The sequence below is a fragment of the Schistocerca cancellata genome, chromosome 3, assembly GCF_023864275.1.
Source record: "Schistocerca cancellata isolate TAMUIC-IGC-003103 chromosome 3, iqSchCanc2.1, whole genome shotgun sequence".
In the NCBI taxonomy this organism is placed as follows: Eukaryota; Metazoa; Arthropoda; class Insecta; order Orthoptera; family Acrididae; genus Schistocerca; species Schistocerca cancellata.
The window spans coordinates 186,975,139-187,001,583 of record NC_064628.1 but is presented as its reverse complement, the minus strand read 5'-3'; the positions used below and the strand labels follow the sequence as shown (position 1 = coordinate 187,001,583).

The following is a 26,445-nucleotide window of genomic DNA, read 5'->3' as shown; positions in this document are numbered from 1 at the left end:
ACTGCGGGTTGCGTGGTTTCGATGTAGTGTCTATTACTCGAATCCCACAATAGGGTGAGGTATCTGTTTCACTCAAGACATTTTTTGAGACACTAAACACATTGATAAACTATTTTCACTTCGAGGAATAATCACTATGGTCCTACAAAATGGGGAGCAATGTATTATCGTAATATCATTAATCATTCACTGTGAAACGTCCCCTTAGATCAATTTATACAAGACTATTCTTAAACTGACACACAATGTTTTTAGCGCAACGCAATCTGACTATCAAAGATCCATGCAAAGAATGGCCCTGAGTAACATTAAACTATACCTTTCAGAAATCACTTACCTCACCAAAAATCTTCCTTACTCGAACTACTGCAATACAGCGAGCGCCACTACTGCCAGCTAAATAAAAGATTCAAACTACGGAAGGCACTAACTACTGATAGGGATAGTTAGCAAATGAAAGATTTTAATGGAGAACAAACAATGTATTTACCTTAATAGTCATAATATATATAGCAGTTCATGACAAATTACAAAACTCCGCCATCTCTCTCCCCACATCCACCACTGCTGGCGGCTCACCTCCAACTGCGCAACGCTACGCGCTGTTCACATCCAGCTGCCGCTGCCCAACACTACAATGGCAGACAACAATGCAAACTAGCCACAGGCTGCACACAGCACAGCCAGTGATTTTCATACAGAGCGCTACGTGGCATTACCAATATAAAAATCTAAACAGCTTACTTACAACTGCATGTACCAAAATCGTTTTCTGGAATTTTTTCCGGTTCATACTTCAAGATTTCTTTAATGTTGGCCCCCCTACCATCATAATAATCTTTATAGGATCGCTCTAAATTATTGTGGAAGTCAGACTATCAACACATGCGGCATGGCACCGCCCAAAGAAGCTGTATCAGTTCCCGTTTTAACATATTTTAAAATAATAGTTCTTCGATCAGAACCATAAAAATACTCTCAGCTGAGACAATTATGTTAAAAGAATCCATGACTTTCCGTTATTTAATTTGCAACGTACCTCGTTCTCCGTATGACACGAGAAGTGTACCAGTTTGAACACACAATGTCGACATAAGTCCGATGTCGTTTGTTAAATGACCGCCTCACGCGTTTCCTCATTGCCTCCTACGAGTGCATAATAAATAACCGGTGCGAGAGCAGTAGCCTCCAGCTCCGATTTGCTCGCCAGTTAACCGGACCTGCTAACCAGCAACACTCTAGTCCAATACTGTACCCTACTATACGGCATGTGACTTCAATTTATTCCATTTTCTTGCTAATGTTCTCTCGCTCCTGCATTCACATAACACACGTTAAATAATATTAAATATCATGCAAGAACGCAACAAGAACAGCAGAAATTTCATAGCTGCTGTCAGGAGAATTGCTATGGTTTTTCGCCGTAAATGAGTTTGTTTCTACCTACAAAATCTTTATCATCAAAGTACAGCCAGTACCAAGGTAATTCACAGCTCTTGTAAGCAATGGATTCTCGCTTTTGCAACGCATAGGCCTAAGCCTCAGCTTTGTGTAGGTAGTACGTAATGTTCCTCTGATTTCGCCTGAGGGAAGGCTTTTTCTTTTTTCTTTTTTTTTCTTTTTTAATTTTTCGTCTCAGGCTAGCACTTGTAACCTACTTCCTCAATCATTTGTTGAATGTACTACAGTCTCTGTATTCCTCTATAGTGTTTTACAGTACAGCTCGCTCTAGTGCCATGGAAGTTATTCCCTGACGTTTTAACACATGTGCTGTCATCCTGTCCCCTTTACTGTCAGTCTTTTCCATATGTTCCTTCCTTCGCCGATTCTGCGGAGAACCTTCTCATTCCTTATCTAGTAGTCTATCTGATTTTCAGCGTTCTTTTGTAGCGAGAAATCTCAAACGTTTCGATTCTTTTCTGTTAAGGTTTCCCCATAGTCCACGAGTCACTAGCACACAATTCTGTGTTGCAAACGTTCATTCTCAGAAACTTATTGCTCAAATTAAGGCGTGTGTTAGATAACAGTAGACTTAACTTCGCTAGGAGTGCCTCTTTGCTTGTGCTAGACTGCTTTTCACATTCTCCTTGCATTGTTTGTCACGGGTTAATTTGCTTCCGAGGTAGCAGAATTCCTTAACAACATCTACTCCATGATCTCCAGTTTTCACTTTGAGCTTCTCGCTGTTCTCATTTCTGCTACTTCTAATTTCCTTTGTCTTATCCTGATTTACTCTCACGCCATATTCTATACTCATTAGACAGCTCTTTCCATTCAACATATCCTGTAATAATTCTTTATTTTCATTGATGACAGCAATGTCATCAGCGAATCTGTATATCAAGATCATTTCAATCTGAATTTTAATCCTCTTCTTAAACCTCTCTTTTATATCCGTTACTGCTTCTTCGATCTACAAACTGAACCATAGGGGTGTAAGACTGCATCCCTGTCGTGCAACCTTTTCAATCCCGGCACTTCGTTCATGGCCTTCCAGCCTTATAGTTCTCTGCTGGTTGTTGTACATAGTATATTACCCGTCTTCCCTATTACTGAATCCTACTTTTTTAGAATTTCCAACACCTTGCATTTTTGCATTGTCTAACGCTTTTCTTAGGCCAACAAATGAATGTTTATCGATATTTCTTCAGTTTTACTTCCACTATCAGCCGCAACGACAGAACGGCCTCTCTTGTGCTTTTACCTTTCCTAAAGCCAAAGTGATCGTCGTCTAACAGATTCTCATTTTCCTTTTCTATTGTTCTGTACATTATTCTTGTTAGTAGCTTGGATGCATGATCTGTTAAGCTGATTCTCACGCTTCTCTGCTCTTTCTGTCTTCGGAACTATGTAGATGATATTATTCTGAAAGTTTGATGATAAGTCGCCAATATCATAGATTCTACACACCCACTAGAATAGTCGTTTTGTTGCCACTTTTGACAATGATTTTAGGAACTGCCATGGATAGTTGTCTACCTCTTCTGCCATATTCGATCATAAATCTTCCAAAGTTCTTTTAAATTCTGATTCTAATACTGGACCCTCTATCTCTTCTACATCAATACCGGTTTCTTCTTCTATCACGTCATCAGTCAAGTCTTCCCCTCATAGAGACTCCCAGTATACTTTTTCCACAAATGAGTTCCCCGCACTTAACATGTAACCTCCCCCTCACTTACCGACCTTAATGACAGTGAAAAATGAAACCGCGTGTACCTAATGGGAGTTTTGGAAAAGCAATCGTCACCGAAGTTAACCTGTCGGTAAAGAGGGAGGAAATGGTTACATCTAAATGAAAGGAAATGTGCTAATGAAACTGGTGGAAATTAATTTTGAAAAGGGGTAAAGTTAATAAAGAAAGTAAATGTGCAGCTGTTACGTTAACAATTAACTAGCGGTAATTAGGTATTTGAGATTTGGGGGAAATCACGGTCGCCAGTCCTAAGGACAATTACTATAGTAACTGAAAAAGAAAGGTTATTACACATATAATTAGCACTAGAAGCGTGGCAACTGAAGGTTGACACGTGTAGTGTGAAAACTGAAAGTTTGTCAGAAGTAATAAATTTCGCTACACCCTGACTTAATTTAGCAAAAGAATTAATAAAACCGGAAAATCGAAAGTTAATTTAGTGACTGAAGTTAATAGTGAGCTTTCTTTCTGAAGCACATCGAAATTCAGTAAAATACGGTTAGTCTTGGACTACCTCAACAATCATTTCAAAAACTACTTGAATCTACGCAATTTAGAAATAAGAGATTTAACTTTGAACTTGAATTAAATGATTCCGAACAATTAACAATAGTAAGATTTAGTACGTACCAAGCTGAGCTGCAGTCACAGGTAAGCTAAAATATGGTAACAAAACTCGCACTCTTAATTTGTGCTTGTGTAATCTAAATAGTGTAGCCAGCTATAAATACTTTAACCGAATTTTGAAATTAAAGCAGTGAAAACGAGTTAGCTATATTACTTTAATGCTGGCGTTTGAATTTCAACGACACTCGGGTTCATTTCGGAAAAGGAAGGGACTCTGCTTGGTAATGCAATTGGGACAATGAGCAACAAACGTTCATGCTAAGTTGCTGTAATTATAGTGACGTAAATGGAACAGTTTGAAAAGCTGAGGTCTGCCATACAGTTCTAAAACTTTACGTGCGTCCAGTCTTCCTTGTCGGTTGATTGAAGGTTTGAAGCCGTCGGTCGAGGAGGTGGCGACAGTCACTCATTGTCGGCCGTCGCTGTGGCAGAAGCTGGATGTTGGCGCGCCTTCTTCTCGACGCGGTCACCAGACGAAACGGGCTCTTGATGTGCGCTAGTTAATGTTTCCCGTCCGCGACACCATGTCAGAAACTATCATCGCAAGTCGAGCGCAATTACATGCTGCCAAACCCCGAAAGCGCGGCAACTCGCGGGAGCGTCACACAACACACCTGCTCCACTCGCTACTCCCCCCACACTCTCTCTCTCAGCCCGCGCTCCACGCGGCAGAGTTAACACTACCAAAGATCCTACACACTTTGATTCTTCACACGACCTATCGACGTAATCGTTCGATAGCAGTTTTCCCTAGGCAAGACCCAGCGTAAAAATACAAATAATATTTACGAAACAAACCAATTATACATCGACATAAATGTATAAATATATATATACACAAACAGTAAAACAATTACAATATACAAAGAGACAGAAATGTCATATCTTGAGGTAACAAAGCAAGGAAAAAAAAATAGTACAATAGATGGAAATAGGAGGCTATGCATTTCCGGCGTTACAAACAGTGGGATTTCCATTGATCTCTTAACCCTGCTAGCTACCTTAAAAAGCAATTATACACATGTGCTCTCGGTGTGATACTTTAAGCACATGATGATTAGAAATTGTTAACAGTTATTATAATTTTAAATGTATATTTATTTTGTACAATGAAAATAGATTTTACAATAATATCAATAACGGTGTAAGCTCTGTCCCTCAATGAGCTGTTTCATTTAGCGTATAAAATATCAAAGATGGGAAAGGTTAGAATAGAGTTTTAATTATTTCCTTTGTCAGAGTAGTTGGTATCTAATATGAGCTTTACCAACATGTTTGTTTCAATTTGAAGACTTCATTGATCTTCTCGTTCTCACAACTTGATGGATCTGGCACGCTTACAGTTTTGGTTGTCACCGCAGCTTGGCGTTGATGGACTGCTTGTATTCTCCTGACAATATAAACTGACTGTTCATTTCGTGGCAGTACTTTTCTGGCTGCAGTGTAAGGAGCAGCCAGGAGTGATGAAACAAGCAGTCTTGGTTGCAGTGTTAAAATGTTTTATTACTTCCAAGTGAGGCGCTTGACCTTTAATTAGGTTTTCCGTGATTTCCATAAATCGCTCCAGGCAAATGCCGGGATGGTTCCCTTCAAAGGGCACGGCCGACTTCCTTCCCCGTCCTTCCCTAATCCGATGAGACCGATGACCTCGCTGTCTGGTCTCCTTCCCCAAACAACCCCAACCCCCCCCCCCCCCTAATGTAGCTAACAGCCCCCCTCGCAACTTACAGCTTCTACAGCTTTAATTAGGCATCGTCGGCTGGACCTACGGAAAAAATAAAAAATATCATTGCAGTGGCGCGACCCCATTTAGTGAAATTGGATTTCCAACAGAATGTAAAACAACTTACTGATGTTTGACAGCTAAGGGTACATGAGATACCGCGCATATAGCTTGCCACGGTGGCCGAGCGGTTCTAGGCGCTCCAGTCCGGAACCGCACTGCTGCTACGGTCGCAGGTACGAAACCTGCCTCGTGCATGGATGTGTGTGATGTCCTTACGTTTAAGTAGTTCTAAGTCTAGGGGACTGATGACCTCAGATGTTGAGTCCCATAGTGCTCAGAGCCATCTGAACCATACCGCGCATACAAATACCACAGTATGTAAATATCCCGTGTCAAAGCCTTAAAAACACGGTGTCCTATAAAATAGAGGATGACAGAATGGTTCTTGTAAAAAAATATCTAACTCGATTTTTCCCTTGACAAGCCACACTAGAAATGAGGAAAAATCAGCAGATTCATTACGGCATGTGGCGCAGTCCAATGCAAACCAAACGGGATAAGGGCTACAGAAAGTCTCTACATCAGTAACATGCCGGAGGTGTAGTCTGGCTGCGCGCATCACACTGAGTAGGAAACCATACAAGATCCCTAAGGCTAATACAAGCAGCTCTCGGCAGATGGCGCCTGCAGGGGCTACGACAGTCTTCAATCACTTGGTTGTCATGACAACAAACCATGATTGATATTATAAACGACTGGTGTTTTAAAATTGCTGATAAACTGCTTACATTAATAGCCAGAATAATCAGGCTGAATAAAAATAAACTAAAGTATATAAAAATATTGCTATAATGGGAAAGTATAAAAGTACACAGGGGAGCTCCGAATACCAATTTTGAGTGTCCCAAGTAGTATTGTAGCCAGCAACATTGTACATACCCGAAGCTCCCTAAAACCAGAATCTATGCCCCTCCCCACTACCCCTGATGCACGAGATTGTGCATTGTAGACCAATATCATTTTTAATTTCGTGTATTCTCTGTTGCTTACTGCCTCACTGTTGTCTATTGTGCTCATCAGGACAACCTGTTTGTTCTTCCTTGGAACGTAAGATATGATCATGATATCCTCAGTAATAAAGAACTTCCAAGTGTGGACATCTTCTTTGATTGATATAGTACTATTTTGTTCTTATTTTTTTCTCACTTTACCCAGCACTGCAAGACGTCTTTTGAGAAGTGCTCGGCCTGATGCATATGATGTGAAGTAACTGTCCTTTTAGCTCATCATGTGCCACATCCATGACAACCCTCATACCTTGATTTTTCTCTGGTGTTTTTCCGGGTAATTTTCCTGTGTAGATTTGTGTCTTCGAAACATATGAAGTAGCGCTGTCACAAAATGTCCATATTTTGGCCATATTTTGAGGGTTTGCCCGATATATATTGTTTCAATGGACAACACTCTTGGAAAGCCTTCCGTTGCTCATCGACGGTTACATTTAACCCAGGACTATATAATTTTGAAATTATTTCCACCAGCTTATCCCACAGAGCTCTTACAGATACTAACAGTTTGTAATAATGTGCTATAATAATTTAATGGCAATTAGCAACTTGCATTGTTGTGTAACCTTCACACATTTCAACAGTACTTACTTTGTCATAAGAAACCGTCATGCATGTACCTCAGGCATGTAGAAATAGAACTTGACTATGACCTATGATATTTGTACATTCTGTGAATTTTTAAGCTGCCCAGGTCATGTATACCCAAGGAACAAAAGAACTACAAATTAAGTTTTAGCAAGGGGGAGAAAAGAATTTTTTAAAATTTGAACTTCATGGTATTTGGAATGTTTACAGAAATAAAGTCCTCAAGTTTGGAATAATGTCATTCAAATAGAAAAAATGTTATGGAAGAACACAATTCCTTTTCATGTCATGTTAACCTTGAAGTAACAGCAGGGTTAATGTTGCCACCCTCACTTTTCATTTCACATGAGTTTATTTTGACTTTTTTATATGCTGAGTCCGTCCTTCCGACGATCATTTGTATTTCGATTTCTTCACGTCTTCCTGTTGCCATTTCACCTTGGCAGCTCTGAATTTGCTAATTATTTCATTCCTAATGGGTTTATATTTTTGTGTTGCTGTCTTTTCCTGCAGAATTTTGCACTTCCTTCTTCGTTGACCAACTGATATATTTCTTCTGTAATCCAAGCAATTACCCTCCTTGTACCTATGTTTGTCTCTCCAACATCTGTTTTTTAGATATTCAACTAAACAGACGATTGGAAATAGTTACTTCCACAAAGTATCTAAGAATATGCTTACGGAGCGATTTAAACTGGAATGACCATACAAAACTAATAACAAGTAAGACATATGCCCGACAGATTCATTGGAAGAATCATGATTCATGGTTACAATAGCGTAAGAATACGTACCTCAGTATAATGAACTTTTACATGTTTTGTGGTAAGTTACTTATTACCTATTAAATGAGAATATGGTAAGATTTTTCTAACTTATTATACATCCATGAGCACCATTTTACATGAGATCCGTGGAAGGTACGTTAGCATACTTCTTTTCTCTCGTAGCATGTATTGTGTGTTGTGGTTTTTCTGACGTATCTTACTTCCTGGAGGGTCTCTTCACTATGTGTCCAATGGAACGAAAAGTACATCTAATCTTATCTTACATGAGTGCCAGTAATTTGTGTTCTGTCTTGGCAGACGTACCTGCATACATAAATAAGAATTCGAGACAGATATTGCCAAAGCCACTGCGACAGTGTCAACCGTGATGTGGTCATCCTGTAGATACTAAAAAGAAGAAGTATAAACTCTAGAGTTTAATTACAGAATTCGCAAAATTCTAAAATGAAAGACACCGCAGGCACTGAAGTTTCGACAGTGTCACTATTTGCTGTTCGACGGCCACAATTTCGGCGTCACATTATGGCGGTCTGGTTTGCGCATGTGGAAGCTAGTTTTCATTAAGCAAGAGTAACTACGGATTCTACGATGTTTGCTCGGTTGGTCAAACAGATCGAACAGCACTCTGTGGTTGATGCTGAAGACGTCATCGCAGCACCTCCTGCAGAAGAATCATACCGTGAATAAAGACAGAGTCTGTTCACCAACCATCTGCATCACAGGAGGAGCGTGTGCGTCACGCGTTAACGCAAGAATACATCGGATACAGTCAGCCGTCGCAGTACCTGAGGCACAGCTTTTGTGGATGGGGGATGGGAACAGGTTATACCTGCGTGTATGAAGTACTTTTAACATTTTGGAAGACAAATGGCGACTTGTAAGTAGCCATATAAAAGTTACATTTCCCACCATTTTAAAAACCTGCATACATTTTTTTTTCTCTTGCACTGAGAACTAGGAAGAGGCCGCGGCCCCCTTGTTTCCGGGTGTGGGTGCCCTTCCATTGAGGCACCAGCGTAGTAAATTTGATGTGGGAACTGTACCCAACACACGACTTCGTATGCTCTGGGAGAGGCGTTTTTCTGGTCAGATTACAGCCGTAGTGGCATCTCAGCCAGAAATTCCTGTTGGAGGCCGTTGCAGATCTGTCTCACAGGATCAGGATGCAACAATGCCGTCAGCAATCGGTACCGCTGCGGCACCACGCAACAGTGTCTCGTATCAGCAGTGATGCGGACGGCAGACAAAGTGGACGATGTGGGTAAGCAAATGAGTGAGCTGCTGTCTCGACGCAGTTTCTATAATATAGATCGGTACCGCAGAAAAGCTCGTCGGTTCTAAGTGGCGCAGTGCTGTCACCTGCAAAGTATTGGCTTCATTTGGGGATCAAGTGCGCAAGTGCACTTCACCTTGCCCTTATGCAGACGGCAGTGGCAGTCTCTGACATAGGCACATCCGATTACTTGACAGTCTCTCAGCGTCTCTTTACTAGTGACGAAATTGAAATTCCTTTTTGGATACGGGTCCATATTTATGAATTTTTCCCATCGACTCAACTGCCGGCCCCCAACTTCGTTCTGGATTTCTGACGACTCATGGATAGCTACTTACGGCATGCGATATATTGAGCTCCGTGAGGCTGCTCCGTGTCTTGTCTGAAATTTCATTGTAGGGGATGTCACTTGACCAGTAATCGGAGTCGACTTCCTGGCGTGTTACCAACTGTTATCCGAGGCAGAAAATGCACAGCTAGTCGACAGTGTCACCAGAATTTCTACTGCAGGATGTCGACGCAGTGCGGCGACCCATAGCACCAATGTAGTGCAGGATCAGATACGCCGAGTTGCTCAATCAGTTTCCAACCATTATCCTGCCACCCTGTTATCTGAGGCAGCAAACGCACAGCTCGCTAACAGTGTCACCGAAGTTCCTACTAATGGATTCCGACTTAGTGCAGCGATTCATAGCGCCAAGCTATTGCAGGCGGCAAAAAGCAAATATGCGGAATTTCTCGACTAGTTTCCAGTCATTAGCCAACCACCTGGCTCGAGGGAGATACGGCACGAATCTCGCAATCGAAAAGGCGAAGTTAACTGAGTGCTCAGCGAAGATGTTATTCACACTTCTTGTAGTCCTCGGGCTTAACTCCTCCATCTGGTACTCAAAAAGGTTAGGGCTAAAACTCGGGTGGTAAATAGTCGTGCTAAAACCAAGATGGCCGTCCGTAATGGCCGAGCGGTTCTAGGCTCTACAGTCTGGAACCGAGCGACCGCTTCGGTCGCAGGTTCGAATCCTGCCTCGGGCACGGATGTGTGTGATGTCCTTAGGTTAGTTAGGGTTAAGTAGTTCTAAGTTTTAGGGGACTGATGACCACAGCAGTTAAGTCCCATAGTGCTCAGAGCCATTTTTTTTAAAGCTAGATGAATTCCACATGCGTATCCAGAAACTCTGTTATTGAAATACAAGTATCCTGTCAGTGGTACAATTGTGTTCAGCGTATTGGACTATGTAAAGGGTTTTATGTAAATTCCTGTGACGGATGGAGATATTCCAAAGACTGCTACAGTCGCTACATTCGGGTTCTTCGAGAATCTTTATGACATTCGATTTGAGCAATGCCTTTAACAAGGTCGAGATTCATTGACTCTCTGCTGCAGGGACTGTCATTCTGCTTTGCATACCTGGGTGATATCCTCCCCTTTTCAGTTACAGTGGCACAGCGTCAGCAACACTGTCACTGTCCACTTGTCAAATGAGATTAGGCTGCTTTTAATATAGCGATGCAAAGCCCAGCCCATGGTGCACCTCGGCCACACTTCTCAGATACGCCAGTTCATTCACTATATAATAAAATTAGATCGGACATCGGTATATGTCATAGCTATAGTGATAGAAAAACCTATTTTGTGGGATTATGGATGAGTTACGCTTTATTAAGTTTTGAATTTTATCATACAGTTATCCACTCGAGGCGCTCAGTATCGTAAAGCACATGATCGTCGATTGTGAGACTATAGCCATTATTAATGCTTCTGACATCTGTTGATATTATGTTGCGTCAGGTTCATCTATCCTGTAGGCTCACATTATACACACGAACATTGCCGAAGAGTTTTCTCACTAAAATGTGGGATCCAAACAGCTCATTTGTACTCTAGTCTCGTTACCGTATTGTTAGATAGAACTACTCGAATTTAATCATTTCCACAAGCGGCAGTTTATGTTTCCAGCTGGTTGTTTACTGTACAGGAATCGGCTTTCGTGTGCATTGACAACATGAACCTGTTTTATGTGCTAACAAAAAAGAAAATTACCAGGAAAAGCTATCTGCAAAGGAACTATAGCCTCGTAGACCAGATCCGTTGACTGAGAAAGTGACAAAATGAAATAAGCATGATTATAAGCGAATATTTAGCAAAGGAGTGTAACGTAACACTAACTAAGTTGTTGTGTGGGTGCAACATACAAATGTCTTATTTTCAGCAGGGAAGTTAATTCGTTAATTAATAAGTGTTAGTGATCGTGTACATTTATCCGAAAAAGTAAAAAAAGCACAGAAACTCCCTCTTACACAAAAATGCGAAACGGGGAATAGCGAAAGCTTAAAAATTATTCCCTTCTTGCCCTAAACTGTACTTAATTATACACAAAACATGATAATTCCACAAAAACAATTCTTTCTTTTTTCAGACTAGCTATGCATATTATTATTATTATTCTTTCTTTCTTTCTTTTCTCAGACGTTATGTCTGGTCAAAAATGGAAAGTGACGCAGACCTTGATCAAGTGTGACTTCCTTTTAACTGTATGGTATATGTTATATTGCATTTAGGAACTTTCGGGTGATTGAACATGTATCAATAATTACGGATTTCTGTAGTTGTATGTATAAGTTTCGATGTAGCTGTATTGCATTGATGTACTGGTGGATATTGTGTGGTATGACTCCTGTAGTTGATAGTATAATTGGTCTAATGTCAACTTTATCCTGATGCCACATGTCCTTGACTTCCTCAGCCAGTTGGATGTATTTTTCAATTTTTTCTCCCGTTTTCTTTTGTATATTTGTTGTATTGGGTACGGATATTTCGATTAGTTGTGTTAATTTCTTCTTTTTATTGGTGAGTATGATGTCAGGTTTGTTATGTGGTGTTGTTTTATCTGTTATAATGGTTCTGTAACAGTATAATTTGTATTCATCATTCTCCAGTACATTTTGTGGTGCATACTTGTATGTGGGAACGTGTTGTTTTAAAAGTTTATGTTGTAAGGGAAGCTGTTGATGTATTGTTTTTGCTACATTGTCATGTCTTCTGGGGTATTCTGTATTTGCTAGTATTGTACATCCGCTTGTGATGTGATCTACTGTTTTTATTTGTTGTTTGCAAAGACTGCATTTATCTGTTGTGGTATTGGGATCTTTAATAATATGCTTGCTGTAATATCTGGTGTTTATTGTTTGGTCCTGTATTGCAATCATGAATCCTACCGTCTCACTGTATATATTGCCTTTTCTTAGCCATGTGTTGGATGCGTCTTGATCGATGTGTGGCTGTGTTAGATGATACAGGTGCTTGCCATGTAGTGTTTTCTTTTTCCAATTTACTTTCTTCGTATCTATTGATGTTATGTGACCTAGAGGGTTGTAGAAGTGGTTATGAAATTGCAGTGGTGTAGCCGATGTATTTATATGAGTGATTGCTTTGTGTATTTTGCTAGTTTCTGCTCGTTCTAGAAATAATTTTCTTAAATTGTCTACCTGTCCATAATGTAGGTTTTTTATGTAGATAAATCCCCTTCCTACTTCCTTTCTGCTTAATGTGAATCTTCCTGTTGCTGAATGTATGTGATGTATTCTATATTTGTGGCATTGTGATCGTGTAAGTGTATTGAGTGCTTCTAGGTCTGTGTTACTCCATTTCACTACTCCAAATGAGTAGGTCAATATTGGTATAGTATAAGTATTTATAGCTTTTGTCTTGTTTCTTGCTGTCAATTCTGTTTTCAGTATTTTTGTTAGTCTTTGTCTATATTTTTCTTTTAGTTCTTCTTTAATATTTGTATTATCTATTCCTATTTTTTGTCTGTATCCTAGATATTTATAGGCATCTGTTTTTTCCATCGCTTCTATGCAGTCGCTGTGGTTATCCAATATGTAATCTTCTTGTTTAGTGTGTTTTCCCTTGACTATGCTATTTTTCTTACATTTGTCTGTTCCAAAAGCCATATTTATATCATTGCTGAATACTTCTGTTATCTTTAGTAATTGGTAGAGTTGTTGATTTGTTGCTGCCAGTAGTTTTAATTCATCCATGTATATCAAATGTGTGATTTTGTGTTGGTATGTTCCAGTAATATTATATCCATTATTTGTATTATTTAGCACGTTGGATAGTGGATTCAGAGCAAGACAGAACCAGAAAGGACTTAATGAGTCTCCTTGGTATATTCCACACTTAATCTGTATTGGCTGTGATGTGATATTATTTGAATTTGTTTGGATATTAAGTGTGGTTTTCCAATTTTTCATTACTATGTTTAGGAACTGTATCAATTTAAGATCTACTTTGTATATTTCCAATATTTGTAGTAACCATGAGTGGGGTACACTATCAAAAGCTTTTTGGTAATCAATGTATGCGTAGTGTAGCGACCTTTGTTTAGTTTTAGCTTGATATGTCACCTCTGCACCTATTATCAGTTGCTCTTTACATCCTCGTTCTCCTTTGCAACAGCCTTTTTGTTCTTCATTTATAATTTTGTTCTGTGTTGTATGTGTAATGACTGAAGTTAATATTTTGTATATTGTTGGTAGGCATGTTATGGGGCGATATTTAGCTGGCCTTGCTGTGTCTGCTTGATCTTTATGTTTCAGATAAGTTATTCCATGTGTAAGTATATCAGGGAATGTGTATGGGTCTGCAATGTAACTGTTAAATAATTTAGTTAGATGTGAATGTGTTGAGGTGAACTTCTTTAGCCAGAAATTTGGTATTTTATCTTTTCCAGGGGCTTTCCAATTATGAGTAGAATTAATTGCTCGGGTGACTTCATGTTGCAAAATTATCACTTCAGGCATTTGTGGTATCATCTTGTATGTGTCTGTTTCTGCTTGTATCCACCATGCATGCCTGTTATGTTGTACCGGGTTTGACCATATGTTGCTCCAGAAGTGTTCCATGTCTGTTATGCTTGGTGGATTGTCTATTTTAATGTGTGTGTTATCTATTGTCTGGAAAAAAATGTTTGGTTTTGTTTCCTTCTATTTTAACTTTTTTTGTATCTTCTAAGTCGTTTGGCCAATGGTTGTAATTTCTGCTTCTTTTCATCTAATTGCTCTATCGCTTCTTGTTGTGAGATTTTACCTAACCTTTTTCGTTTTTTTTCTGACATTTCATTTCTTATAAATTGTGTTAGCTGTCCGATGTCTTTTCTCAGTTTTTCTATTCTGATCTGTAGCCTGTGTTGCCATGCTGGTTTTGTGGGTTTCTTCTGTGTGTTGGTTGGTTCTGATCTCTGCCTAGTGTGTATATTTAGTGTAGAGAGTGCTCCTATATAAACCAGTAGTTGTAACTCTTCCATAGTTGTGTTTTCATTTATTTTGTTGTGTATGATTGTGTTGATAGTTTTTATTGTTGTTTCGACTTGTGGGTTATTTGGCGGTCTATGCAAGAATGGTTTAATGTCTGTATTTGTGTCTTTGTATTCTATATATGTCAGCTGAAATTTCTCTTCTATATCTAACATATGTGTCTCTTCGTGTTCTATTTGTGCTTCTTCTGGTGGCTCTCTTAAGATTTCGTTTTCCTCTGATTGTTTAATTGATGCGTGTTGGTCTTTGTTTGTTTGCTTTGGGATGTTTGAGTCCATTACTGTATTTTCTTCTTCTTCTCACTGCACATTATTTTGTTCCAGTATTTGTTGTACTTGTTGTTTGATGTTTTCTAATTCTGACTGGGGTATCCTGTTATTTTTTATTATTACACGGATCTGATCAGCTAGTCGTTGTTCTGTTAAAAATTTTAATTCTGGGTATCTGGTAATAAATGTTGTGTATACTTGTGATCTGTATCCAGTTGTGTCGATTCCTAGGTTTGTTGCTTGGTAATAACAGAACATGAGGTGTTGATTAACTTCATCTGACCATCTCATCCTCTGTCTTTGTTTTCTTTCTTGGGTGGTTGCAGGAAGCATATCCTGCAAAACACCTCTATTTGGATTTAAATCATTTTCCAGTTGGCTAGCAGTGTCGTTACCATTGTGGGCGGGCATAGGGTTCAAGCGTCGTCCCCGACCATGACGGCGCTTGTCCGAGGCTTCTTTAGTTCTGTCCTGAACCAAGTAATCACACTAAAAGGGGGGTTAGCCCTATTAGTGGTTTGTTCTTTTCGTCGCCTTTTACGACTGGCAGAACATACCGGAGGCCTATTCTTTTCCCGGGCCTCCACGGGGTTTATTATTGTTATTGTTATAACTATTATCATTAATATTATTATTATTATTATTATTGCCAGTGGCTGTAGTTGTATAAATATTTTGATAAGCATAACTGTCACAGAGCAGATGCTACTATTAATTTCACACTCTCATATTTATCTGAATCTAAAAATTTGTAAAGACCCTGAACGTATACTCACGAGCCGCCACTGATTAAATGGCCGAATAGTAACACTAATATTTCCACTGCTTACCCGCTTAACTATTCGACTTATCTGAGAACTGCAGCGCCGCTATTTATAACCGACTCATGAACCAGCACAAGCCACCTTGAGAAATGTCACTTGTGAATCTATCAAACTTAAAGAGGTTATGAGTATTTTTATTCGTGTAACTTTGCTGCTTTGGTAAAGACTAAGATGTTAAAACGAGTGATAGTTCCTTCAATTTACACCAGTAACAGGTATCTTTACTTGCTGTCCGCAGCTCGTGGTCTCGCGCTCGTGTTCTCGCTTCCCGAGCACGGGGTCCCGGGTTCGATTCGCAGCGGGCTCAGGTATTTTCACCTCTCTCGAGATGACTGGGTGTTTGTGTTGTCCTCATCATTTCATCCTCATTTATGAAAGTGGCGAGATTGTATTGAGCGATGGTTTGGAATTTGTACGGTCGCTGATAACCGCGCAGTTGAGTGCCCCACAAACCTAACATCATCATCATCTTTACTTATTGCGATCACTAGCTAAATTTCAAAGAATTACACGAATGCGGGAATCAGTTCAAACTTCCGGCAAAGATCTGAAATGAGTGGTAATAATTTTGCTAGGGTATCCAAGTGAATACTGGTCTACCGTAGTTTTCGGTTCTCGTGGGTTAAACATAACTACACATTAAGCATGCCCCGGATCAAGACAACCATTCGGTGGTTTCCTACCCATAGATTTCCCACCGTATTAAATCCGGCCTTTCGTCGCCACATCACGGAGGGTGCTTCGGTATGGTCTGCTTGCCATCAAGTTCTCACATCCGATGTAGTTTACAAAGAAGGACATTAAGAGAGAGATAGATAACGGGTCCTAAGTACATGCGTATAGTTTTGTTAAGTTACAACGTCTATCAGGACATGTTTTATCCACTGGTTACACATCCTATTGAGAAGCTTCTTTGCTCTTGCAGTATTCTGTTGCTGATAAAACTCTTTGTTTATTCCTTTGTTTCCTCCACGTTTTCTGCAAACATAACACCAAAGCTTATCGTGTAGCCTTGTTCCAAATAGTCACGATGAGCTCCGACACAACTGCACTCGAATGCAGTCACGTAGAGAGTTTTCTCCCGCACTGTTGAGCGAGCTGTTTGTTAGTAACTAGGGGCACGAGCAGGATTCCTCTTCGTTCACTCAGCTAACTGGCTCATAACGTATTTGCTACAGCTTACAAATTTTGTTGCTAGGTATGAATGATCACAAAGGATTAGCCTTCTCTCATCGAGCAGGAACAAGCTTATGTGACCTTAATGCTGCTGCGTGTGGGAATTGCCTCAAGAAAGACTATCTCTCTGCCTGCACAGGTTGTTCTGTGTCCGCTGCTTCGCAGGTAAATGCTTAATCTTTAAACTAAGCTTTTGTGATGAAACGTACTTTTTTCAGAGCTGTAGCGAACAGTACTCGCACTAACAGCACTTGGCTGCTCACTATAATTCCAGTTCGCTGGAGATTTTGCAATACTTCTTCGTGCTTCATTTGTTTCTTTTGAAGTTCAACAGAAAGACTCCGTTAAGGAAATTTTGTAGTGGAATTCGGGGTTTCGGGGTTGCAACATGCTCTTGCGTTTTATTAGGAACGTGTACCATGGTTCTGTATTTGTTCTTCAAAGAGGTGAGCACGCAGATGAAGTTAGGTACCACGAAAATAACTTTAGAGAGCTGAGTAATAATGTAAAGAAGGTCCTACAGAACCTAATATTCTAGAAAATGAGACCCGAAGAAAAGAGCTGACTGGTCATGGCAAAAATATGCTGAAACATGATTAGACGTTTTAACAAATATCTGAAACTTCCTGACAGATCAAAACAGTGTGGTGGGCTGCAACTCGAATCAGCGGGTTTTGCGTTTCACAGGCAAATGCTCTACCACACTGAGCTACCTTTTTTTGGTAATGGTCTCCTTACCTTTCCTTACAGACCTACCATTCGCTCACTTTTAGTTGTCTTCCCGGGCACGCTTATGTGCTTTTTCTCTTGTTTGTTAAAATATGATGATTCTCTAGTCAGATGGAAGAAATTAACTGACCCAACTATTTCTTTCGGCCTGCAAAACTTTTTATTGATTATTTCATTTAAAATGATACTTAATTGTGCCAAGATCCAGTATCTCGGCTTTACCTCCACCGGTACCTCTCTGCTATCTCCGAAATTCCACACGACTCCTTCTGCATACCTTGCGGAGCTAGCTCTCCTGAAAGATAGGGTATTATTATTTCTAGAATTAGTTTTCACCCCGCAGCGAAGCGTGTGCTGATTTTGAAACTTCCTGGCAGATAAAAGCTGTGTGGCGGATCAGGACTCGAATCCAAAACTTTTACCTGTTGCGTGCATGTGCTATACTAGCGTTTTCCTTTGTTTTTGTTCTTGTCTTTCTATTTTATTATTTTTTCAATTAAGAGAGACAGTCTTAATGGTGACAAATCTTCTTTACTTAAGAGCTTCTTTGGCGGATTCCACCCCGTAACTTTTATTAGCGAAAAAAGAAACGGTGTTGAGGGAAACAATAAACATCCTCTTGGAGTTGAGATCTTATTTAGTTTGCTTCTGTGCCATGATTGTTACAAGGCAAGGAAAAATTTTGCTAAAGTGAAAGAACATTTATGAGACACCTTGCTGCATAAATGTGAACATATACGTGTGAATAAAGGGAATGGATGAATATGAACATATTTGTGTATTTATTTTATTTTTCATAAATTTTCCACTTTTGGATGTGTAGTTATCGCCGTAGGGAACTTAAATACACGAACCGGAAATGATGGTTGACAAAACACATTTTATTGCTAATAACAGTGCACAAGCTAAAAGCACATATTTACAGTTCAGTAGTTAAGTCAAAGTGCTGGAAGCAAAGAATGTCAGGGAGGTTACTTTGTCAGAGGTTCTACGTATGTAATGCTTTTTGATTGCTTCACAGTCTGCAGTCTTCGTAGCCTGCAGTCACCACAAAGTCTCCGACCCCCCCACCCCTTTTTCCATAGTACGGAGCAGAGCTGAAAGAAAGCACATTGCCTTCACTCAGTCCAGAATGTAATCCTGTAATTACCGTCGTGGACGGCGGGGGTGGCTGAAACATGAGTGCTGTGCTTCGTCCGGACGCGTGGGTGTGAACACAGCTGGAGGCAATATTTGTTGTTCGTTGAGGTGCGGCAAAGAGGATAGAGGCTTCCCTGGCGTGTTCACAGTGACTGGCACGTGTGTGAGTGGATTGTCGTTGTAGGGATCGCCAGCTCATTGGCTAGAAACCCCTTTGCCAGGATGAATGCAGAGCAACCTGTGTGGCGTCGCTAGACGTAATAAAACAGAATTAAATATTATTTCATTTATTTCTCTGTGTACAACTAACTACTGTATTTTCAGCGGTGGCTGCTGACTTTGCAAGTAGGCAAAGAATCTACTAAACTCAGTGGCTGGCTCAGGTTGCTGTAGTTCGCTGCATCAGCCCTGCAAATCTCTGTGCGGAGATAGTAGTGACCATGGCACAAGTATGTTGTGTCTAACAAGCCGTTCTGAGAGTACTCTGACATTCCCAGGTCACTGCCCGTGTTGTCTCATCATATGGACCACGATGAAGAATGCTGTGAGGTCGTGTTGAATGTTAAACCTGGTCCACAGGTCGGTAGGCCATCTGTCCCAAGCGACGCTGCAGCTTAGAGCAGTCTGTGTCCCTAAGCTGGCACGGTGATGGTAGGCTAGTGGACTATCCATCAGCGGCGGCTGGTACTAGAAGCTGTCTTCTATCATCCGTGGCTACGGACCGGTGTTCATCTCATAAGAGGCAGGAGTATGACCGGTACTGCAACAGTCTCGTACACAGGACATCACAGTACAATAATCAGAGAATCGAGTGTGAACGACATGAACTCCATCGATCCCACTGATAGACTGACTCTATTCTAATGAGATGGAGTATTTATGGTGTCGAGGAGAGGCTCTGCCTTTTGACGTCATTCGACATGACTGAATCGGTTCTGCTCTGTATGAGTTGTCTTCCGTTCTGCTACATTTGTTTCAGCTGTTTCTTTCAGTGTCTTAACTGCTGTGACGAACCCCCTGGTATGCAGTGTTGCGTCCGTCCTCTTTAGCGTTACTAACACGATTTTACGAGGGTAGCGGAGGCAGGTTGGTCTGCAATCGTCAAACAATATTCCTCTGAGCTTGTTCGCACTTACAAACAGAAGAGTTGACATCGCACTCTTGTGAGTGATAAACTGTGTCGTAATGTTTACTCCTAGCAGCTACCTTATGTTGATACTTCCGTGTGCTTGAGGAATGCCGTTTCGTTCGAACTAAGAAAATTTCATTTTCCTCTTCCCTTACTGAAACACTTCCCTTCAATACAAAAAAAATCACGAATTATAGTTTTTTTCTTAACCTAGTCAACTATTTTCCATTTTTATATTTGTTCTGAACCTTTGGTTCCCGTAACCACGAAAGAATCTTATTCTAGTTGAATATTGCTTTGCTGTTTATTCATACACTGTCCACTCCAAAATTTCTTGTTTCCTCGTACGAATCCACTCCATGGGAATTCCGTGAATAGTTGCTTCTCTTGAAAGAGTGACTTCCTTTTTGGAATAAAAATGGTTCAAATGGCTCTGAGCACTATGGGACTCAACTGCTGTGGTCATAAGTCCCCTAGAACTTAGAACTATTTAAACCTAACTAACCTAAGGGCATCACACACATCCATGCCCGAGGCAGGATTCGAACCTGCGACCGTAGCGGTCGTGCGGTTCCAGACTGTAGCGCCTTTAACCGCTCGGCCACTCCGGCCGGCTTTTTGGAGTAAACTGCACAAATAAATGCTACTACCCAGATGTCACTAGTGGTTGATGCACTAATCGTAAAAACCGTCTTGATATTTCTGTACATGCTGTAACGTTTTATGTGCCGAAATTTGTTCTTTCTCTGAAATAATTAATTCATCTGTCGCCTGTAATAAAGTGAGATCCAAGGTAACGATATGCGTTGTTACGAGAGTAACGGAGGAAGGTTGATCTGCACTGTCCAACAATAATCCGCTGAGCTCACTCGCACTCACACGCAGAAGTGTTGACGTGACACTCTTGTGAATGTCTAGTTGTGTCGAAATATTTGCCCCTAGAAGCTGTCTCATGTTAATACTTGCGTGTGCTCTAGCAATACCGTTCCATTCGACCCTCGATAATTTCACTCTCCTGTTTCATTACTCTATTCTGTTTCTGTACTCTGGGAACTAGTTTCGGTGACTTCTACGTGTTCAGTGGTCCAACAAGTTCAACACGTTCTGCTGGCTCCACCCATTGTGTCACACGATCAATCGCTCTGAGAAAGTACGTATAAGCATTTGAACCTGGAATGTGCCCAACCAAGTCTAAGTGGACACGGTGTAGTCTGGTTGTAGAGGTGTCGACTTGGTGTAGGGACAGGGTGCGTGAGGTCCTGATTTGCTCTTCTGACATGCTGCACACGCTTGTGTCCAATGTTTACACTTTTGTTCTTACTTCTCGCCACACAAAATGGTCTGTTGTCAATTTCGTCAAGGGTCATACCCCTAGGTGAGACAATTGGTGCAAGCAGTCAAAGACACGACTGATTCTCTGAGCCAGGGAGTGAGCGATGTTCCAACTTGAGGGTGGTGTGCTCATTGCAGAAAAGTTCTTGAATTAATGGGTCTTGTACCTGTACTACTGCAAGATCCTCGTCCTCTATGCTCGTGGACAATGCGTTCACGGTTAGGTCCACTTCAGCAACTGTTTCCCTGTTTGCTTTTTCCTGCGAGGCCATCAGTGAGTAGTGCTGCTGCCAGAGGTAAATGACACCTGTAGAAATTCACTGTCCTAGAAATTTCCTCAGAGGTCTAAGCAGCGCTTCCAGAAGTTCTATAAGTTCCTGCGTGGGATGGAGTCCTTCGTGATTTACGAGATGGCCTAGAAAAACGACTTCAGGTTGTCTTTCTTCATTACCATGCTCTGTCGATCTAACATATTACGAACCTTGCAAAGCTTCCACGTGTTTATGTAGGAAAGCCGAGAAAGCAAGGAAGTCACATGTGTAAGAGGAGGAAACTGGAAATTGGAGTAATAACTTGTCAACGAAGCGTCTGGTGAATTTTTAACCCATCCAGAATAACGAAAACTCGTCGAGTCTGAACGGGATGACTATAGCCGCTTTGGGCATGTCTTCGCTCGCTGTAGGCTAATGCTGTCTTGCAGTCTGCTTCCCTGAAAATGGCGGAATCTGCCAAACGCATGGGAAAAGTGTTGGAAATTCGGAACTGGAAATCTCTTGAGTATTTTTCTCGCATTCAGAGGCGGATAGTCCCCATAAAGTCTGTATGAGCTGTCCTTTTTTGGTACTAAAACTACAGGTGAGACCTACCAACTGTCCAATGGCCGCATTATTTCCATATGCAGTAGCTCATCTGTTAATTTTAGTCACACATACACTCCTGGAAATGGAAAAAAGAACACATTGACACCGGTGTGTCAGACCCACCATACTTGCTACGGACACTGCGAGAGGGCTGTACAAGCAATGATCACACGCACGGCACAGCGGACACACCAGGAACCGCGGTGTTGGCCGTCGAATGGCGCTAGCTGCGCAGCATTTGTGCACCGCCGCCGTCAGTGTCAGCCAGTTTGCCGTGGCATACGGAGCTCCATCGCAGTCTTTAACACTGGTAGCATGCCGCGACAGCGTGGACGTGAACCGTATGTGCAGTTGACGGACTTTGAGCGAGGGCGTATAGTGGGCATGCGGGAGGCCGGGTGGACGTACCGCCGAATTGCTCAACACGTGGGGCGTGAGGTCTCCACAGTACATCGATGTTGTCGCCAGTGGTCGGTGGAAGGTGCACGTGCCCGTCGACCTGGGACCGGACCGCAGCGACGCACGGATGCACGCCAAGACCGTAGGATCCTACGCAGTGCCGTAGGGGACCGCACCGCCACTTCCCAGCAAATTAGGGACACTGTTGCTCCTGGGGTATCGGCGAGGACCATTCGCAACCGTCTCCATGAAGCTGGGCTACGGTCCCGCACACCGTTAGGCCGTCTTCCGCTCACGCCCCAACATCGTGCAGCCCGCCTCCAGTGGTGTCGCGACAGGCGTGAATGGAGGGACGAATGGAGACGTGTCGTCTTCAGCGATGAGAGTCGCTTCTGCCTTGGTGCCAATGATGGTCGTATGCGTGTTTGGCGCCATGCAGGTGAGCGCCACAATCAGGACTGCATACGACCGAGGCACACAGGGCCAACACCCGGCATCATGGTGTGGGGAGCGATCTCCTACACTGGCCGTACACCACTGGTGATCGTCGAGGGGACACTGAATAGTGCACGGTACATCCAAACCGTTATCGAACCCATCGTTCTACCATTCCTAGACCGGCAAGGGAACTTGCTGTTCCAACAGGACAATGCACGTCCGCATGTATCCCGTGCCACCCAACGTGCTCTAGAAGGTGTAAGTCAACTACCCTGGCCAGCAAGATCTCCGGATCTGTCCCCCATTGAGCATGTTTGGGACTGGATGAAGCGTCGTCTCACGCGGTCTGCACGTCCAGCACGAACGCTGGTCCAACTGAGGCGCCAGGTGGAAATGGCATGGCAAGCCGTTCCACAGGACTACATCCAGCATCTCTACGATCGTCTCCATGGGAGAATAGCAGCCTGCATTGCTGCGAAAGGTTGATATACACTGTACTAGTGCCGACATGGTGCATGCTCTGTTGCCTGTGTCTATGTGCCTGTGGTTCTGTCAGTGTGATCATGTGATGTATCTGACCCCAGGAATGTGTCAATAAAGTTTCCCCTTCCTGGGACAATGAATTCACGGTGTTCTTATTTCAGTTTCCAGGAGTGTAGTTGATCTGGTGTTAAGCACTGCATTCCAGGTGCAGAATGTACACTGTGCAAAGTATCGTGTCTGACTCCTCACTGTTGACTCAGTGTGCGTAGCAATTGTTTGATATCAGCGTCACACCATGGGGCCACTTGTGCACTTGGAATACTACTCTGACTGACCTGAACTTTCCATGAGGACCGTCGCTGTTACTCTCGTGACAGTGGGCTGGAATGTTACTGTTTTAATGGCTAGAATGATACACAATGTTGCTCTTGATACTGAACTGTGTAATACTATCGCTGTTCGCGGAGTAATTTCGTGGATGTGCCTGCGCCTTGCTTAGTAACTTAAGTATTCAGTACTGCATTCTTATCTAATAGTTGAATTCTTTATGGTTGGTTTCTTCATGTCTCACGATTCCGTCCGACAACACACGCTTCAGTCTGTCTGTGAGAGGAGAAGTTTGTAGATTTAGTTCAAATGGTTCAAATGGCTCTGAGCACTATGGGACTCAACATCTTAGGTCATAAGTCCCCTATAACTTAGAACTACTTAAAACCTAACTAACCTAAGGACATCACACACACCCATTCCCGAGGCAGGATTCGAACCTGCGACCGCAGCAGTCCCGCGGTTCCGGACTGCAGCGCCAGAACCGCTAGACCACCGCGGCCGGCTGTAGATTTAGTGTGTGGTGTTCTTCCATGAAATCGGCAGATCGGTGTACAGTTTCACCTGAAGTGGCCTGCCTAAGTAATTTTGTCACCAGGTATGGGACAAGATGAAAGAAGTGAAAGAAACCCCCTCCTAAGATCGGTTAACTCACGTCTGCTATTATGAACTACAATGTACATTTTATCGCCAGTCGGAAATCTACCGTTAATTTGGCAGTCTCGAATTGCCGAACTGGTATGTCATTAGCTGCTCTCAGTTGTGTGTGTGAAGACCCTGCTGCCAATGATGGTGCTCTGCGTGGGATGACACTGACTGCCAATCCTGTAGCCACCAAGAACTGTTTCTTTGACATGTGATCAAGGACGTGCAGTCAAGTGTTAGGTTTAGGAATAGCCGAACTGGTTTGGTGTTTCTTTTCGTTTTGTAGTCATCTTGATTTCGCTGTGTGGTCCAGTACGCCAGCCGTGGGTTGCCATCGGAGTTTGGAAATTCTCAAGGAGTTGAACAGTTCTGTGCTGTGTTGCTGAAGTATATGTGAAACCAGCAAAGACAAGACCACGTCCCTGCACCGGCTGCCATGCTGTTATTCTTTACGGTGGAGGGGGGCGGGCGTGTTGGTGGGTCATTATGCTGTGGTTGGTTTTTGTTGCCAGGGCTCGTGCAGGCTCGGTGCCCAGTGGTTGTTGCGCAGTCATGACTGCCATGGCGGTGGGGATGGTTTGAAATCGAAGGCATTGTTGTGTCTCGCAGTTGACTATTGTTGTCTCTGTTGGGTTGCATAAAGCCTGCCTTACAAATGTAGCTTAACATCAGTCGAGTCGTATTTCCACAAAATTAGCATTGGCTATAGTGAGGGAGTTAACTGTAGCATCCAAATAGATAGTAGTGCAACGTCTGACAGGTGCTTAGTGTACACTGTTGATCGCAGATGTTTCCAAAATTGCCAAGTTGTTTGCAGACCAGTCTTCTTTTCATACAAAATTTGGTGTAGCTGTTCTTCCGGTGTTTTAGCTTCAGCTGACTCTTATCTGCAGGTAATGTGCTGTGCACTTGTAATCAAATACATTTTCTTGGAGATGTTGCTCAATAATACTGCGAATATCGATGTGTCATCTGTATTCTCGTATTTGAGAGGAGTAATATTGCTTATTGATTGCCGTAAAGTATAAATTCGCGGAGTCGTTAGATATTAGCAGTAGGATGGATAGGGTGCTTGCGTGCTGTGTGCTGGCGCAGGAGGAACTGGTCGCGGTTGGCGAGCAGCTGAGCGTACTGTTGGCCACGGTCAGCCGCCTTCAGGCTGCTGCCTCGAGGTACACACGGCGGCGGAGGGTCTGGCGCGTCGCTTGAGACACCCCTAGTTTCGCTTGCTGCGTCCGCTGACTCAGCCGCCGAGGCCCTTCTAGTGTACCCGAAGCGTTGGGGCCGCCCTCACCTCAGGGTGAGTGGCGGACTGCAACGCGTTCGCGTAGCTCGAGGCGGAGGGCCAATGTGGAGGCTGGCCGGCTGGCCTCGCCCGTTCATCCTGTCAGTGGGCAGGTGGCCGCTCCTTCAGCAGGGCCCGAGCAGGCACACGGGGGCAAAGGCTTGCTGGTTATTGGGAGCTCCAATTTTAGGCAGGTGATGGAGGCCCTTAGGGAACTAGTGTACAGGGCTGGAAAGAAATCCAACGTGCATTCGGTTTGTCTGCCGGAGGGCCTCATCCAAGATGTGGAGGCGGCCTTGCCTGCGACAGGGCGCAGTCGTCTGCAAGTAGTTGCTCACGTCGGCACCAATGATGCCTGTCGCTTGGGTTCTGAGGCGGTCCTCAGTTCGTACGGGCGGCTTTCAGATTTGGTGAAGACCGCTGACCTCACACGCGGGGTGCAAGCAGAGCTCTCTATTTGCAGCATCTTTCCCAGAGTGGATAGGGGTACTCTGGTTTGGAGTCGAGTGGAGGGTCTCAACCAGAGGCTTCGTCGACTCTGTGACGGTCTTGCCTGCAGAATTCTAGACTTGCGCTATTGGGTGGGGAATTGTAGGACGCCCCTAGATAGTTCAGGGGTGCACTACACAAAGGAAGCGGCTACTCGGGTAGCAGAGTACTTGTGGCGTGCACATGGGGGTTTTTAGACTAGGCAGGAGTGCGAGGTGTCCTGATGAACACTCACCAGTTGACGTGCAGGCAGGGAAATCAGGACGCACTTAGTGTAAAGACACTTCAGCTATCAAGATATTAGCAGTAAATTTTCAGAGAGTTTGGAATAAAACT

General features: G+C 42.6%; 1 protein-coding gene across 1 annotated transcript in view; it reads left to right on the top strand.

Annotated features, from left to right (window-relative positions):
- Positions 1-26,445, top strand: part of LOC126176192 (organic cation transporter 1-like) — a 180,318-nt gene that overhangs the window by 233 nt on the left and 153,640 nt on the right. The gene's annotated exons all lie outside the window — the stretch shown is intronic.